Raw genomic sequence first — 15,250 nt, 5'->3', positions numbered from 1 at the left:
GTACACCGGTGAAGATATCCTTCACAACATCTATAAGTTGCAAGCTTGCTAGTGTTCCACAGGATTCTCTAGAATAGTCTGGGGTTGTCATCCTTACTCTGATAAATGACGGGGGCCATCGTTTGGGTGAAGGTTTCACTCATTTTTCACCTGTCACCCTCATCTGATGATCTATATCATCTTTCGTCTCATACTCAAACTAATCTTTCCTCACACACCAACTATTTCATATACCCATGTTCTACCTAACATATTTGTAGATATAAATTACATATATAGTTTAAATCATTTAACAACTTGTATAAAACATTCATTCAACATCCATCTCAAGTAAACGAACAACGTATAAACACATAGCACGTATTTCATAGCAAATACTTCATATCTGTGCAGTAGAAGAAAGTAACTACACACTCACTTGATTAGACAATACTCGGACAACACTACGACTCTTGGAGTAGCAATTCTCCGGTGAAACCGAAATATCTTCACACACCGGGCTTCCCGTGGGCAGAGCTTCCGCTTGAAACTCTTTTCTCCTTGGGATCTTTGGGGCTTCGAGACTTGCTTCGGGTATCGAGATTATACCGGGGCTTCGGGGGTGCTTCAAAAGGGCTAGAGAGGGTATCAGGAGTGAGAGAGTGAAGGAATTAGCAACTATGCCCAGCTGCCCTTCGATTTCTATTTATAAGGACATTTTTCTAGATTCACGTCGTGAATCTCAAATATTCAAGTCGTGAGTTCAGTAGTCATTAGGTGCGTCATCGCAACTTGTGTCTGTTCGGCTCCAAAAGTCATAAATATTGAGTTCACGTCGTGAACTCTGACACAGTGTCGGGGTTTGCGCCCGGAAATTCAGAAATTCATATCTTTCGCATACGAGCTCCATTTTCGACGTTCTTTATATCCACGTGTAGGTGAGATTATGCTCTACAACTCTCGTTAAGACTCCGTTGGCTAATTTTGAATTTATTTTTTATCATATTATTTTTAGTAGGTCGGGACAGAAAAACTCCGATGGAAATTCACAACTCCTTCATCAGACATCCGTTTTCGTCTGTCTTTTCACCGTTGGACTACTATCGACAAGATCTTCAATTCTCATTTAGATTGTTTTGGCTAGAGACAACTCGATCTCATATTCAAACTTTGGGCTGCGTACCGCTAAGTTGAAACTTCAAAAAATCATAACTTCCTCATACAAAGTCAGATTTAGACGTTCTTTTTACACGCTCTCGGTTTAACGTATTCTACGACTTTCATTTAGATCGCTAAGGCCAAATATCGCTCTAACGTAAATTCACTATTTACGTCGCGCTGTGTCGTGCCGGTTCTGTCGCGGAACTTCGACAAGTCATAACTTCTTCGTTAAAACTCGGATTTCGGCGTTCTTTATATGTACGGAATCCTTGTAACATATACTACAACTTAGTTAAGATTACTCCTTCTAAATAATCTTCCATCAAAAATTCATTTTTGATGCTCATTGTCTCTAAATTGACTAGCCCTGATCTACGGGCGTTACAGCGAATGACTGGTGCAAGTTTGTGACCACAGGTTACTCAGCCACCGAGCGAGCCATAGTGACATGGGAGCAATTTATTGAGATGTTTCTTGATGAGTATATTCCTTTGGTGGAGATAGAGCAGCCGACCCATGAGTACCTGTCGCTCAGATACACAACAAAGTTGGTGACCGAGATCACCTAAATGTTCCATGATAGGTACTGATATGTGCATATTTAGTGTGTATTTAGTATAGTTTTTTATTCATATATTAGCTAAATTATCGCATATTATGGACAAAAGGTACTTAAAAGTGTTAAATTATGTTTTTCAGTCCAAAGATGAAGCTCGGAAGCAAAAGGAAGCAAGAGAAACAGTTAGAAGATTGAGAGTGGAATGAAGAAGGAAAAAAAAATTAAAAGAAAGCTTCTACTCGTCGAGTTAGATAGCTACTCGACGAGTCCGGTCGAGGAATCAGAAGGATAATGACTCGGGATCCCAGATAGTTATCGCAATACGGAGAATGTGAGAGGGACTCGACGAGTCACCACTTGACTCGACGAGTCGGACCGCTTATTTAAAGATAATTCCACAGATCGAGAGGTAGAAGTTATGGGAAGTTTCAGAAGTGCTTAGCTGCGAATAAGAAGCCAGAAGAACCCTAGAAGTCGACCAAGGAAGCTAGAATCCAATTCCGGGAGTAATTAAGGCATAATTTCACCATTCTACTTATTTCTTTTGTTTTGTCAACATGATTAAGCAACTTGAACTTATTTGTTTGCTGTTATTTACCTTAGTTATGAACTAAATTCTTTAAACTTCTATTTGGGGATACGAAATTGGTAAAATGGTTTGATTCGTGGTAGGATTAATTCTATGTTGGTTAATTTAGTTATTTTAGCTTGCTAAAGAACCTTGTGTGTGAATGATAATTGATTTTCTGTTAATAGGGAGATAATTAATTAGCATGAACATCTATTAGTTATCAATCTCTTATGCTTAGTGAACACTTTTTGTCATATGTCTAGTGTAGTGAACATGAAACTAGGATTAATAAGAAAATCAAGTAAATTTATGTGCAAGCTTGTGAGATGACCATTAAACAAGAAGTTAATTAAAAGATAAATTAATTAGCTATTGCAAGTCTAACTTAACCCGAATATTATATCTAGTAAATTTAATTGAAATAGACAACTGGCCATTGTTTAAATTGATTTATTTGCTAAGGATTAATGAAGTGAATACGGAACTAATCAATTGAATCAGTAACTAGCAAAAGAATTAATCCATTGCACTTTTACCTTGAAATCAACCATAGCATCAATTAAGTTGAACTAAATAGAAGTACTTCTCCGTTATTGAATCTAGTCAAAGTCTTCATTTTCTAGCTTAAATTAGTAATATTAGTAAGTTTCTAGTCTTGTAAAACTAGAGAACAACCCTTGCTTTTTAATTAACTTAGATTAAATTAGTTTTTAGTTTAATTTGCCGTTCCCTGTGTTCGATACCCTGCTTATTTAGCTATACCACAATTGATAGGTTCACTGCCTTTTGTGTGTTATTTGATAATTAAAAGTAGGTTTAAAACTAGTGGGTTTTACACACATCAGTACTTATTTTTTTCCAGAGTATGCTTCCTCGGAGCAGGTGCCGATGACCCAGTACTTGAGTATGCTCAAGATGGATATCAGAGAGTTCATGATGAACACCAAGTACTGTTTATTAGTTGAGCTGCAGTCCAATGCCAGGAGGAGGAGATTGAGTTGGGGACTCAGGCAAGAGATAATGAGATAGATATTCAAAGGAGGGGGAAGAGGCATGTCCCAGTATAGTTGAAGCCAACTACTAAGTGGTCCAAACCTGCAGACTTGAGATCAGGAGGTCAAAGGAACTTGCAACAACTACGGTAAGGGTCATGAGGGGCCCTGTCAGATAGGGTTGGTTTGTTACATGTGTGGCAAGGAGGGTAACTTTGCGACAGATTATCCGAAGGGTTTTCGTATCTATTTTAGTTGCAACCAAATGGGTCATGTTAAGTTTGATTTTCCATTGCTTGCCTTAAGATCAATGCATACCCCAACTCCTACCACTTTTTGTATCACTGATGGATGACACAGGATGGTCGAGGCCCAAAAGGCCCTAGGTCGAGCTTTCTAGTTGATAGCGGAGGAGGCTAGGGCGACGTCGGGCATTATTATTGATATGTATCTATTTATATTTCTAACAATTTATATTTCTAATATGCTTATATCCATGCTTATGTAGGTACATTCCTATTGAATTCATTACGTGCGTTAGTATTGTTTGACTCATGAGCGAGTCGATCTTTTGTGTCATCATCATTTAGCATGGATCTTTGTGTTCCCCTTAGATAAGTGGATCGACCTATAAAGGTCTCCATCACCGATAACCACACGGTTTCATCCTCGAAGGTTTATCGTGATTGTATGATGGAGATTTTTGTGTGGGATTTCTGATTGACCTTATTCCTATTCTGATGAGAGATGTATGTGTGATCGCGGGTATGGATTGGTTGGCCATCTTTAGGGAGGGAAGTAGAGTGGGTTTCTCCTTTTGTTCACCCGCCAGGGTTAAGAAGTATCTTCAACATAGATGCTCGAGTTACCTTCCTTATGTGGTTGACAATCGAGTGGAGGAGAAGAAGTCAGTTTCCGATGTTCATGCGGTGAGGGAAATCCTGAGGTTTTTCCAGTCGATCTACCAGGCATGCCTCATGTGATGTAGGTAGAGTTTATGATCAACTTGATTCTTGATGCTGCCCCGATTGCCAAGGCGCCATATCGCCTTGTGCCTCCTAAGATGCAGGAGTTTTCCTCACAACTCCATGAGTTGTTGGGCAAAGGATTTATTCGACCTAGTAGCTCTCCATGGGGGCACCAATCATTATTGTTAAGAAGAAGGATGGTTCACACCAGATGTGCATTGATTACCAGGAGTTGAACAAGTTAACGGTGAAAAACCGTTACCCACTACTGAGGCTTCATGAACTTTTTGACCAGTTGCAGGGAACATCAGGGTTCTCCAAGATCATTTTAAGGTCATGCTACCACCGAATGAGGTTTAGAAAGGATGACATTCATAAGACGACTTTATGTACTGGTTATGATCATTACAAGTTTCTGATGATGCCTTTTGGGCTCACCAACGCACCAGCAGTAGTTCATGGATCTCGTGAACCGAGTGTGTAGGACAATGCAAGATCAATATGTGATCGTTTTCATCGATGATATCTTTGTCTGTTGTAAGACCAAGGAGCAACATGAGGAGCACCTTTGTGATATTCTTGTGGTTCTATGGATGAAGATTTTGTATGCCAAGCTCTCCAAGTGTGAGTTCTGGTTGCGTGAGGTTCAGTTTTTGGTGCATCTTGTCAACCAGAACAGTATTTTGGTCGATCCAGCCAATATTGAGGCTGTAATTCAGTGGGAGGTTCCAAGATCCCCATCAGAGATATGTAGTTTCCTTGGGTTGGTTGGGTACTATGAGATTTATTCGATATTTATCCAAAGATTGAAGTTCCTCTAACCAAGTTGACTAGGAAGGATGTCACTTTTTGCTGGGAGTCTGAGCAGCAGGTGGATATTTAAACCCTACAACATAGGCTATATGAGGCACCGGTTCTAGCACTCCCTTAAGGAGTTAATGATTTTGCGGTATACTGTGACACATCTATTTTGGTATTAGGTGTTGTTTTGATACAGAGGGATCATGTGATAGCGTACGCTTCGATGCAGATGAAGCCTCTTAAGGTGAATTATCCTCCTCACGATCTGGAGTTGTGTTTGTGGTTTTGTCTCTCAAGATCTGGCGTCATTATCTGTATGAGATCCGTGGTACTATCTACATGGATCATAAGAGTTTAAGGTATTTCCTGGATCAGCCAAATCTGAATATGAGGAAGCGCGGCTGGCTTCATGTGGTTAATGATTATAAGTATGACATTTTATATCACACGGGGAAGGCTAATGTGTTGTCCGATGCTTTGAGTAGTAATACAGCTGGTACCCCCACTCGAGACATATGTTTGAGAATGAACATCACTTAACCACTTCTATATTTGACCATAGAGGCTCATATTGAGGGATTCATCACCGACAGTCAGAGGCTATTGACCCAATGTGGGGGAGTTTGGATTCTAGTTTCTGGGGGAGTCTGTCAAATAGTGTCGCACATAAGTCTAGGTTTTCAATTCATCCTAGAGCCACTAAGATGTATCGAGACTTGAGACTCATTTATTGGTGGCCCTGCATGAAGATGGATATTGTATGGTTTGTTGAAAGGTTCTTGACTTGTTGGAATGTCAAGGTTGAGCATCAAAAACAACATAGTAAGTTTTAGCCCTTAGAGGTCCCCGTGTGAAAATGGGAGCATATGACCATGGACTTGATGCTATTTGGGTTATTATGGATCGTTTGAACTAGAGTTCCCATGTCAAGGTTCAGCTGTTTCATGACCCGAGGATCGGACACACCTCTAGTACCACCTTTGGAAGACCTGGAATCTGCACTAAAGAGAAGCAAGGGAAAAGCCGTAGGAGAAACCGCAACTTCAAAGAACTCACCACTCAAGAACTTGAAATCTGTTTTCAGCAAGAAGAAAGGCAGCAAATCAGGAGCATCCAGTGCCTCGTTAACAATTGAAGAACCAATTCACGAAGATATCGAGTACGAGACCGAGGAAAAAGAAGAGCATATTTCCGAGCACGAAACCGATTCCGAAGAAGAATTAGCTATCACTATGGCTAACATCGATGAAGTCCCCATGGGGGAGTGGAAGAAGAGGATGCGTGATGACACCGGCCCGGGACTTGTGCAACCCGCAATTCCCGCAACCGCTACGTTTGAGCTAAAGGGCCATATTCTCGCTCAACTCAAGGAGATCCCTTTTTACGGGAGAGATCATGAAGACGCCTATAAGCACTTGGATGAAGTAAATGATGTGGCAGATTACTTCAACGTGCCTAGTGTTCCACGCGAGACCCAGCTTCTTCGAATGCTCCCTGTCACGTTTAAAGGCGCTGCAAAAGATTGGTTAAAATCACTTCCTCCCGGATCGGTCACCACATGGGCCAAAATGAAAGAAGAATTCATTGACCATTTCTGCCCACCCTCCAAGATAGCCAAGCTAAAGAAAGCCATTGCCAACTTCGAGCAACAACCTGGAGAATCTCTTTATGAAGCTTGGGAAAGGTACAAGAGTCTACTTAGAAATTGCCCACACCATGATCTTAATAGCCAACAAGAGGTCTCCATCTTTTATGATGGAGTTAATGTCACCACAAGGCAACTACTCTATTCACAAGGCCCGCTCATCCGAAAGCCACCTCCGGAAATAAAGGAATTAATTGAAGAATTCTCTAAGAATTCTAGAGAATACCACAATCCGAGGAATGAAGTGAGTCGTGGAGCAGTAAACTCGGTGAACGATGGCATGGCGGCGGTAATAGCTAAACTCGATAGCCTAGACCGAAGAATGACGAAAATGGATCAAACGATCCTTGTTATTAGGGTAGGATGCGAAAATTGTGGCGGCCCCCATCTTACCAAGGATTGTGATCGAGACGAGAATGGAAATAAAAAGGCTCAAGTATTTTATTCCAGTGGCGATAGATACGATGAAGACTGGAGGAAACCAAAGAAGGAATGGCTCCCATACGAAGAATATAAAAAGGCTAAGGAGGAGAAATACAAACAGAGGGAGAGGGGATTCTATCAAAAGGAGGAGCCGGTGACGGAAAAGAAGGCAAATTTAGAAGAAATACTCACAAAGTTCATAACCGCGTCCGAGAAAAGACATAATGATCACGATGTAGCAATGCAAGAAACCAGAAACATGTTGAGGAATCAGCAAGCTTCCATTCTCAACATTGAGAAACAGCTGGGACAGCTTACACATCAAGTGAATGAAAGAAGACCGGGTCAACTTCCGAGCAACACCGAGCCCAATCCAAGAATGGAGAACGTGAGCGTAATAACCTCCATCAGTGAAGAAAAATTTACAGAAGCACTAAGGATCTCCAATAAGTAGGAAGAGAAGGCAGAAGAATCGAAGCCAGCCAAACCCGACCCGACTCGCCGAGTCACTCCTATGGACTCGACGAGTCAATGCAAAATTAAGAAACCCATCAGTTCTTCGAAACCTTATAAGCCTCCACTGCCATACCCAACCAGAGCCATGCCTGCAGAAAAAGTTGAAGTTTATAGAACCTTCATGGAGCATGTTAAAGCTTTACAAGTCAATATGCCATTTGTGGAAACAATACTCCAAACTCCTAAATACTTTAACTTGCTTAAAGGCCTTTTTGCTGCTAGGAAGGATTTGGTTGAAGTCGCGGAGATATTGATGAGTGAGCTGCCTGAGAAGAAGGGTGATCCGGGTAACATAGTAATTCCGTGCCAATTTGGTAATGAAGTTTCTACACGAGCATTGGCTGATTCAGGTGCAAGCATTAATTTGATGCCCTACTCATTCTTTAAGAAGCTAAATTTACCAGCACCAAGGCCGGTAAATATGAGAATCCATTTGGCAAACAAAACAATAATTAATCCACAAGGCATTTGTGAAAATCTCCTTATCAAAGTGGACAAGTTTATTTTTCCAGTAGACTTCGTGGTGGTGGAAATGGAAGAAGACCCCGAAATACCAATTATTTTGGGAAGATCATTCTTAAACACCGCGTGTGCCCTAATTGACATATGTGAGTCTACATTGACATTAAGAGTGGGTGATGAGTCGGTGATGTTTAAAGCTATTCCAGAAGTCAAGCAAGAAGAAGAAAAGAGAGAAGAAATCTCATTTATCCAATTGGATGATGAGGTATTACAAAAAGAGCTTGAAATTTTACTAAAAGAAGACCCAAGTAAGTTCACACTACACTCTGAAGGAGTTGAAGATGCTAACAAAGACTTGGAGGAGCTAGAAAAGCTACTGGAAGGAGCCAACTCAGAAAACACTCCAGGATTGATGGAACCCGATCAGACTCGCCGAGTCATCATAATGGACTCGACGAGTCCAGTCGATTTGGATAAAAACTTGACCAAAGCTGATTTGTTTGTTGATAGTTCTTCACATACCCTGGGTTCAGTTACTGTTTTTGATTCTTTGGAAGAACAATCGGCAGAAGAAGTAAAAGGAATGGAGGTCCAACACGCCGATGTGGCATGCCTTAATACGGTCAAATTCGAGGAAGGGTTAAGCACGGGAAAGGATGCAGGAATAAAGGAAAGGAAGGAGGAAGCTGATCACCAATTCACCACTAAACCTAGAGCACGGACCATCATGAAATATGAAGTTATTAAATTTCAAGAGAAGGATGTTCAAGAGTTGGTGAAAAAGAAGAGGGTAAAGCAGAAAAAGAAAAAAAGGGAAGCCCAAGCAGCTGAAGATGAGGCAATGAAAAGGAGAAGAGACGAATTGAAGAGGGCTTACAAGAAAAAGATTCACACCTACAAAACCAAGTATAAACCACAAAAAGAGAGGCATACATTCCCGATGCTTGAAGATGACAAAACGTAAATGGGAAGGAGTCTAGCTAATGACTCCTTAAAAAGAAGCGCTTGGCGGGAGGCAACCCGTCGTTAGAGTTTGCTTTCTTTTACTCTTTAGTTTTTTTTTAGTTTTGTTTTGTTTCACAATTTTAATCTTCCAAATCATCGGACATGTCTGCTTGAGAGTAGCATAGCCTAAGTGTGGGGTGAAATGATTCATAATAAACAGAAAATTTTTGAAAAATATGCAAATTTTTAAATGACTCGCCGAGTCTGACCCTGACTCGACGAGTATATATGGATTTTAGAAAATCTTTGACTGCGCGACTAGACTCGCCGAGTCTGACCCTGACTCGACGAGTCGGTTTTATTTACAGAAAAAAAAAATAATTTCGAAATTACTTTTACATCTGGTAAATAGGGTTTTAACCCTAAAATTTAGTTTCCACACCACACTCGCCGGGTACCTCTTTCTCAAACTCTCTCTCAAGCATTCAAGAGTTCTTCAAATTTTCTTCCAATTTCTCAAGGTTTAAACTCAAAAGGTAACAACTTTCTTCTTGATTTCTAGAAAGAATGTGATTATAAGGCCATCTATACCTGCAATTGCATGAAAAAAACCCGTTTTTGAAAAGTAATGAAATTCTAGGGTTTCGATTTTTCATGAATATTGTTGTTTTGAACATTTATTTTGGCCTTATTACTTAGTAGGAAGTCCCTGAACAAAAACCCTTGACAGAAATTAAAGGTTTTATGGTCCAATTTATTGCGACCCGTCGACTGACTCGTGCAGGTTGCGCGACTCGCCGAGTCGGGCCTGGACTCGACGAGTCCAGTCGAGTTACAGACAGGAGATATTTTTTTTAACTATATTCTGTGTTTTCTGGGTTTTGTGTGTTTATTTTGCAGAAATCATGTTCAGAAGAGGACAATATTCAAGTGGTAGCCAAGGGGAGTTTCCATGGTTAAACTTCCCGCAAATTGAATCCACCTCAACACTGAGGAAGTGGAAGAAGAAGCTCTCCGACATTAAGAAGAAGGAGGTGTATGTGCCGAACAGAATTGATTGGGAATGGCTGCAAAGTGTTAGATATGAAGAAGAACTAGCTCCTTACCTTTTGAAGGAGTTCCAACATGAAGGCGAGACTATGGTGTGTGATGGGTGGAGCCGGGTCTTCCGTATACAAGAGCCGGTGTATTTAGAGCTTTGCTTGGAGTTTTTCTCCACGGTGTCTTTCACCGGGGGAGTGGATGTGTATCACCCGGCGAGCTTTACTTTTTGTCTTGGGGGCGAGTATCGTCAATGCTCGGTGGTGGATCTTGCCTGCCGACTAGGGATCTATGATCAACCCTTGGTGTCAACAAACATCTTTCGGGCCTTCTTAGAAAACACTCATATGGCGTTCCCCGATGGAGTTACAAGCACGGGTTGGTGGAATACCATAGGAAACAAAGTTTACATCCCAAAGTCTGCACAAGAAGGGAGCATCCGATCCCCGACACACCGCCTCATTCACCGCCTTATTTCCTCCACCATTAACCAAAGGAAAGACGATGACAAGATCTCCAACCTTGACGTTTTCTACTTATGGAGCATAATAACACCCGGCGTCTTTTGCAACATCCCATGGTGTATTGCTTCATACCTTTCGGAGGGTGCGGTCAAAGATCGCAAAACCTCCCGTATCAACGGAGGAATGTTTGTCACTCGATTGGCTAATTCATTCGGGTTGATGAACCGCGGTGCCTGGAACTTCATGACATTGATCCCGACGCCCCCGTTTAATCCCATTCTTTTCCAAAGAGCACGGATAATTGAAGACTATGGTGGTGGCCATTATGCCATTCCAAATGATGACCCCATTGTTGGTCCCGAAGCACCGGGACGGAGGGTGAGATCAAGAAGAGAACGGGATGTGGAGGACGAACCGCCAGTGATTCCGGTCGAAAATGAAGACGTACCAATGGATTGGTACAATGTAGAGATGAGGCGGATGCAGGATCAAATGGCGAGGGGGCTGAACTTTTGCAATCAATCCCACATACGACTTTTTGACCACTTCAATATCCCACATATTGATGGTGGGAATTACCCATTCATTCCATCTTGGGATGAGAGGATTGGTGCGAGACGAAGCGGAGCCGGGGGAAGTGGAGTCGTCAATGATGATGAGGAGGATGAAGATTGATTTTGATGTTTTTGTGTTTTTAATCAAACAATTTTAATTTTTTGTTTTGTTTTATTTTTAATTTGGTGTGTATGCTTTGAGATTTTATTATGTTTAATGGTTGTTTGCTTTAGTTATTTTTCAGGATTGAATTATGATTGCTTGCTTAGGAAGGTTTAGAGATGTAAAGCATGGATGTTTTCGAGAGTGAGAGCGAGTCAAGGAAGCGGGTTTTTAACGTCAAAGTGTCGAGTCCGGTCCTTAGGGGTATGAGCAATTGAGTCCAAATGTGAGGAAGGGTTAAAGAAGTTTTTAGAGGCTAAAACAGTTGCAAAATACCAAGTTTTTTCGTTCAGTGGCCTACTCGACGAGTGCACTAATCTGACTCGACGAGTCGCCTTGTATTTCTACATATTCTGAGAAGGCGCGCTGGTACTCGACGAGTCCACCATAAGACTCGACGAGTCGTTCACTTTTTATACCGACGGACTGCTGATTTGATGCTGCTACTTGTCCAACTTGCTCACTTATTCTTCCATATCCATTCTTGAAGATCTTACACTAATTTCCGCATATTTGGAGCGACCCACACGAGTTTTGACACCCAAGGCATGGATGAGATGTTACCATGTCTAAAGTTGATTGAAGTTAGAGCTTAAAATGGAAGTGATCAGCCTATCGACTGCTATCCCAGGGGAGTTTGTTCCAATTCCCTCTTTAGTTTCTTTTTATGTTTTTATGCATCATATGCAATGAGGGCATTGCATCACATAAGTGTGGGGTAGGGGGTTGGTTACATAATAGTCAATTTGAAAAATTTTTGCATACCAAAAGTATTATTTAGGTCTTAAATTAGAAAATTTTGGTAAAAATTAGGATTCCATACTAGAATTGTGTTAATAATTGCATGAGAACCCAAATGTTTAGTTGAGCCTATATACGTTCTAGTGCATTTGTGGCTTCCTTATTCTAGTGAAATCATGGGACAAAAACACAACCTCGCTTAGTTTGAGGGATGCAATATGTTTAGCAGCCTAAACCTGAAATGTATCCAGGAAAATTTGTATCATTAGCCAATAAAGGTTGAGATTGAGCGCCCCTGCTTAAGCATGTAGGTTTTGAGTGAAAAAAAAGGTGAGGTATACATGTAAAAAAAAAGAGAGAATTACAAGAAAAGTTGTAAGAATTTTGGAGCAAATAAAGTGAAGATCAAAAGATCAAAATTCCAAGAAATCCAAAAAAGTTGAAGATACCAAAAATCAAACAACAAGGTGGTGAATTCAAAGAAATTAAAGATCAAATGTCAAAGAAGTGAAGAATTCCAAAGAGCTCCAATGTGGTATCATAAATTGTAATTGTCTAGATTATGTATGCTTGGGTTGCTCAACCAAAAATACCTTGAGGTTAAAAGGTTTTCTGAGGATGGATTCGGAGGGATGCATAAAATGAGCATTGTTCGGAAAAAGTGGGCGAATGTTTATGAGGATTGTGAGTATTTGGAATATGGGGGGTTCTTTAGGAAAAATTTTAGACACAAATGCATGCGTTGCGGTCTTGGCATAATGGCTGGGTTAGATTGGAGTTGTTATACATAATTCTAATGTGATTAAAATTCAGTTTTGCTTGAGGGCAAGCAAAAGACAAGTGTGGGGTATTTTGATATGTGCATATTTAGTGTGTATTTAGTATAGTTTTTTATTCATATATTAGCTAAATTATCGCATATTATGGACAAAAGGTACTTAAAAGTGTTAAATTATGTTTTTCAGTCCAAAGATGAAGCTCATAAGCAAAAGGAAGCAAGAGAAACAGTTAGAAGATTGAGAGTGGAATGAAGAAGGAAAAAAAACATTAAAAGAAAGCTTCTACTCGTCGAGTCAGATAGCTACTCGACGAGTCCGGTCGAGGAATCAGAAGGATAATGACTCGGGATCCCAGATAGTTATCGCAATACGGAGAATGTGAGAGGGACTCGACGAGTCACCACTTGACTCGACGAGTCGGACCGCTTATTTAAAGATAATTCCACAGATCGAGAGGTAGAAGTTCTGGGAAGTTTCAGAAGTGCTTAGCTGCGAATAAGAAGCCAGAAGAACCCTAGAAGTCGACCAAGGAAGCTAGAATCCAATTCCGGGAGTAATTAAGGCATAATTTCACCATTCTACTTATTTCTTTTGTTTTGTCAACATGATTAAGCAACTTGAACTTATTTGTTTGCTGTTATTTACCTTAGTTATGAACTAAATTCTTTAAACTTCTATTTGGGGATACGAAATTGGTAAAATGGTTTGATTCTTGGTAGGATTAATTCTATGTTGATTAATTTAGTTATTTTAGCTTCCTAAAGAACCTTGTATGTGAATGATAATTGATTTTCTTTTAATAGGGAGATAATTAATTAGCATGAACATCTATTAGTTATCAATCTCATATGCTTAGTGAACACTTTTTGTCATATGTCTAGTGTAGTGAACATGAAACTAGGATTAATAAGAAAATCAAGTAAATTTATGTGCAAGCTTGTGAGATGACCATTAAACAAGAAGTTAATTAAAAGATAAATTAATTAGCTATTGCAAGTCTAACTTAACCCGAATATTATATCTAGTAAATTTAATTGAAATAGACAACTGGCCATTGTTTAAATTGATTTATTTGCTAAGGATTAATGAAGTGAATACGGAACTAATCAATTGAATCAGTAACTAGCAAAAGAATTAATCCATTGCACTTTTACCTTGAAATCAACCATAGGATCAATTAAGTTGAACTAAATAGAAGTACTTCTCCGTTATTGAATCTAGTCAAAGTCTTCATTTTCTAGCTTAAATTAGTAATAATTAGTAAGTTTCTAGTCTTGTAAAACTAGAGAAAAACCCTTGCTTTTTAATTAACTTAGATTAAATTAGTTTTTAGTTTAATTTGCCGTTCCCTGTGTTCGATACCCTGCTTATTTAGCTATACCACAATTGATAGGTTCACTGCCTTTTGTGTGTTATTTGATAATTAAAAGTAGGTTTAAAACTAGTGGGTTTTACACACATCAGTACTTATTTTTTTCCAGAGTATGCTTCCTCGGAGCAGGTGCCGATGACCCAGTACTTGAGTATGCTCAAGATGGATATCAGAGAGTTCATGATGAACACCAAGTACTGTTTATTAGTTGAGCTGCAGTCCAATGCCAGGAGGAGGAGATTGAGTTGGGGACTCAGGCAAGAGATAATGAGATAGATATTCAAAGGAAGGGGAAGAGGCATGTCCCAGTATAGTTGAAGCCAACTACTAAGTGGTCCAAACCTGCAGACTTGAGATCAGGAGGTCAAAGGAACTTGCAACAACTACGGTAAGGGTCATGAGGGGCCTTGTCAGATAGGGTTGGTTTGTTACATGTGTGGCAAGGAGGGGAACTTTGCGACAGATTATCCGAAGGGTTTTCATATCTATTTTAGTTGCAACCAAATGGGTCATGTTAAGTTTGATTTTCCATTGCTTGCCTTAAGATCAGTGCATACCCCAACTCCTACCACTTTTTGTATCACTGATGGATGACACAGGATGGTCGAGGCCCAAAAGGCCCAAGGTCGAGCTTTCTAGTTGATAGCGGAGGAGGCTAGGGCGACGTCGGGCATTATTATTGATATGTATCTATTTATATTTCTAACAATTTATATTTCTAATATGCTTATATCCATGTTTATGTAGGTACATTCCTATTGAATTCATTACGTGCGTTAGTATTGTTTGACTCATGAGCGAGTCGATCTTTTGTGTCATCATCATTTAGCATGGATCTTTGTGTTCCCCTTAGATCAGTGGATCGACCTATAAAGGTCTCCATCACCGATAACCACACGGTTTCATCCTCGAAGGTTTATCGTGATTGTATGACGGAGATTTTTGTGTGGGATTTCTGATTGACCTTATTCCTATTCTGATGAGAGATGTATGTGTGATCGCGGGTATGGATTGGTTGGCCATCTTTAGGGAGGGAAGTAGAGTGGGTTTCTCCTTTTGTTCACCCGCCAGGGTTAAGAAGTATCTTCAACATAGATGCTCGAGTTACCTTCCT

The 15,250-nt window shown here is 40.2% G+C and overlaps 1 non-coding gene across 1 annotated transcript; it reads right to left on the bottom strand.

Moving 5' to 3' along the window:
* Window positions 1-6,647: 6,647 nt before the first annotated feature.
* On the bottom strand, window positions 6,648-6,754 carry LOC128126949 (small nucleolar RNA R71). The gene has a single exon (XR_008224930.1). It is a non-coding gene; the product is annotated as a small nucleolar RNA R71 (small nucleolar RNA).
* Between the last annotated feature and the right edge of the window lie 8,496 nt (window positions 6,755-15,250).

Source organism: Lactuca sativa, chromosome 6 (assembly GCF_002870075.4).
Source record: "Lactuca sativa cultivar Salinas chromosome 6, Lsat_Salinas_v11, whole genome shotgun sequence".
Lineage (NCBI taxonomy): Eukaryota > Viridiplantae > Streptophyta > Magnoliopsida > Asterales > Asteraceae > Lactuca > Lactuca sativa.
The sequence above is the reverse complement of the archived record's forward strand: the minus strand, read 5'-3'. Positions and strand labels throughout refer to the sequence as shown.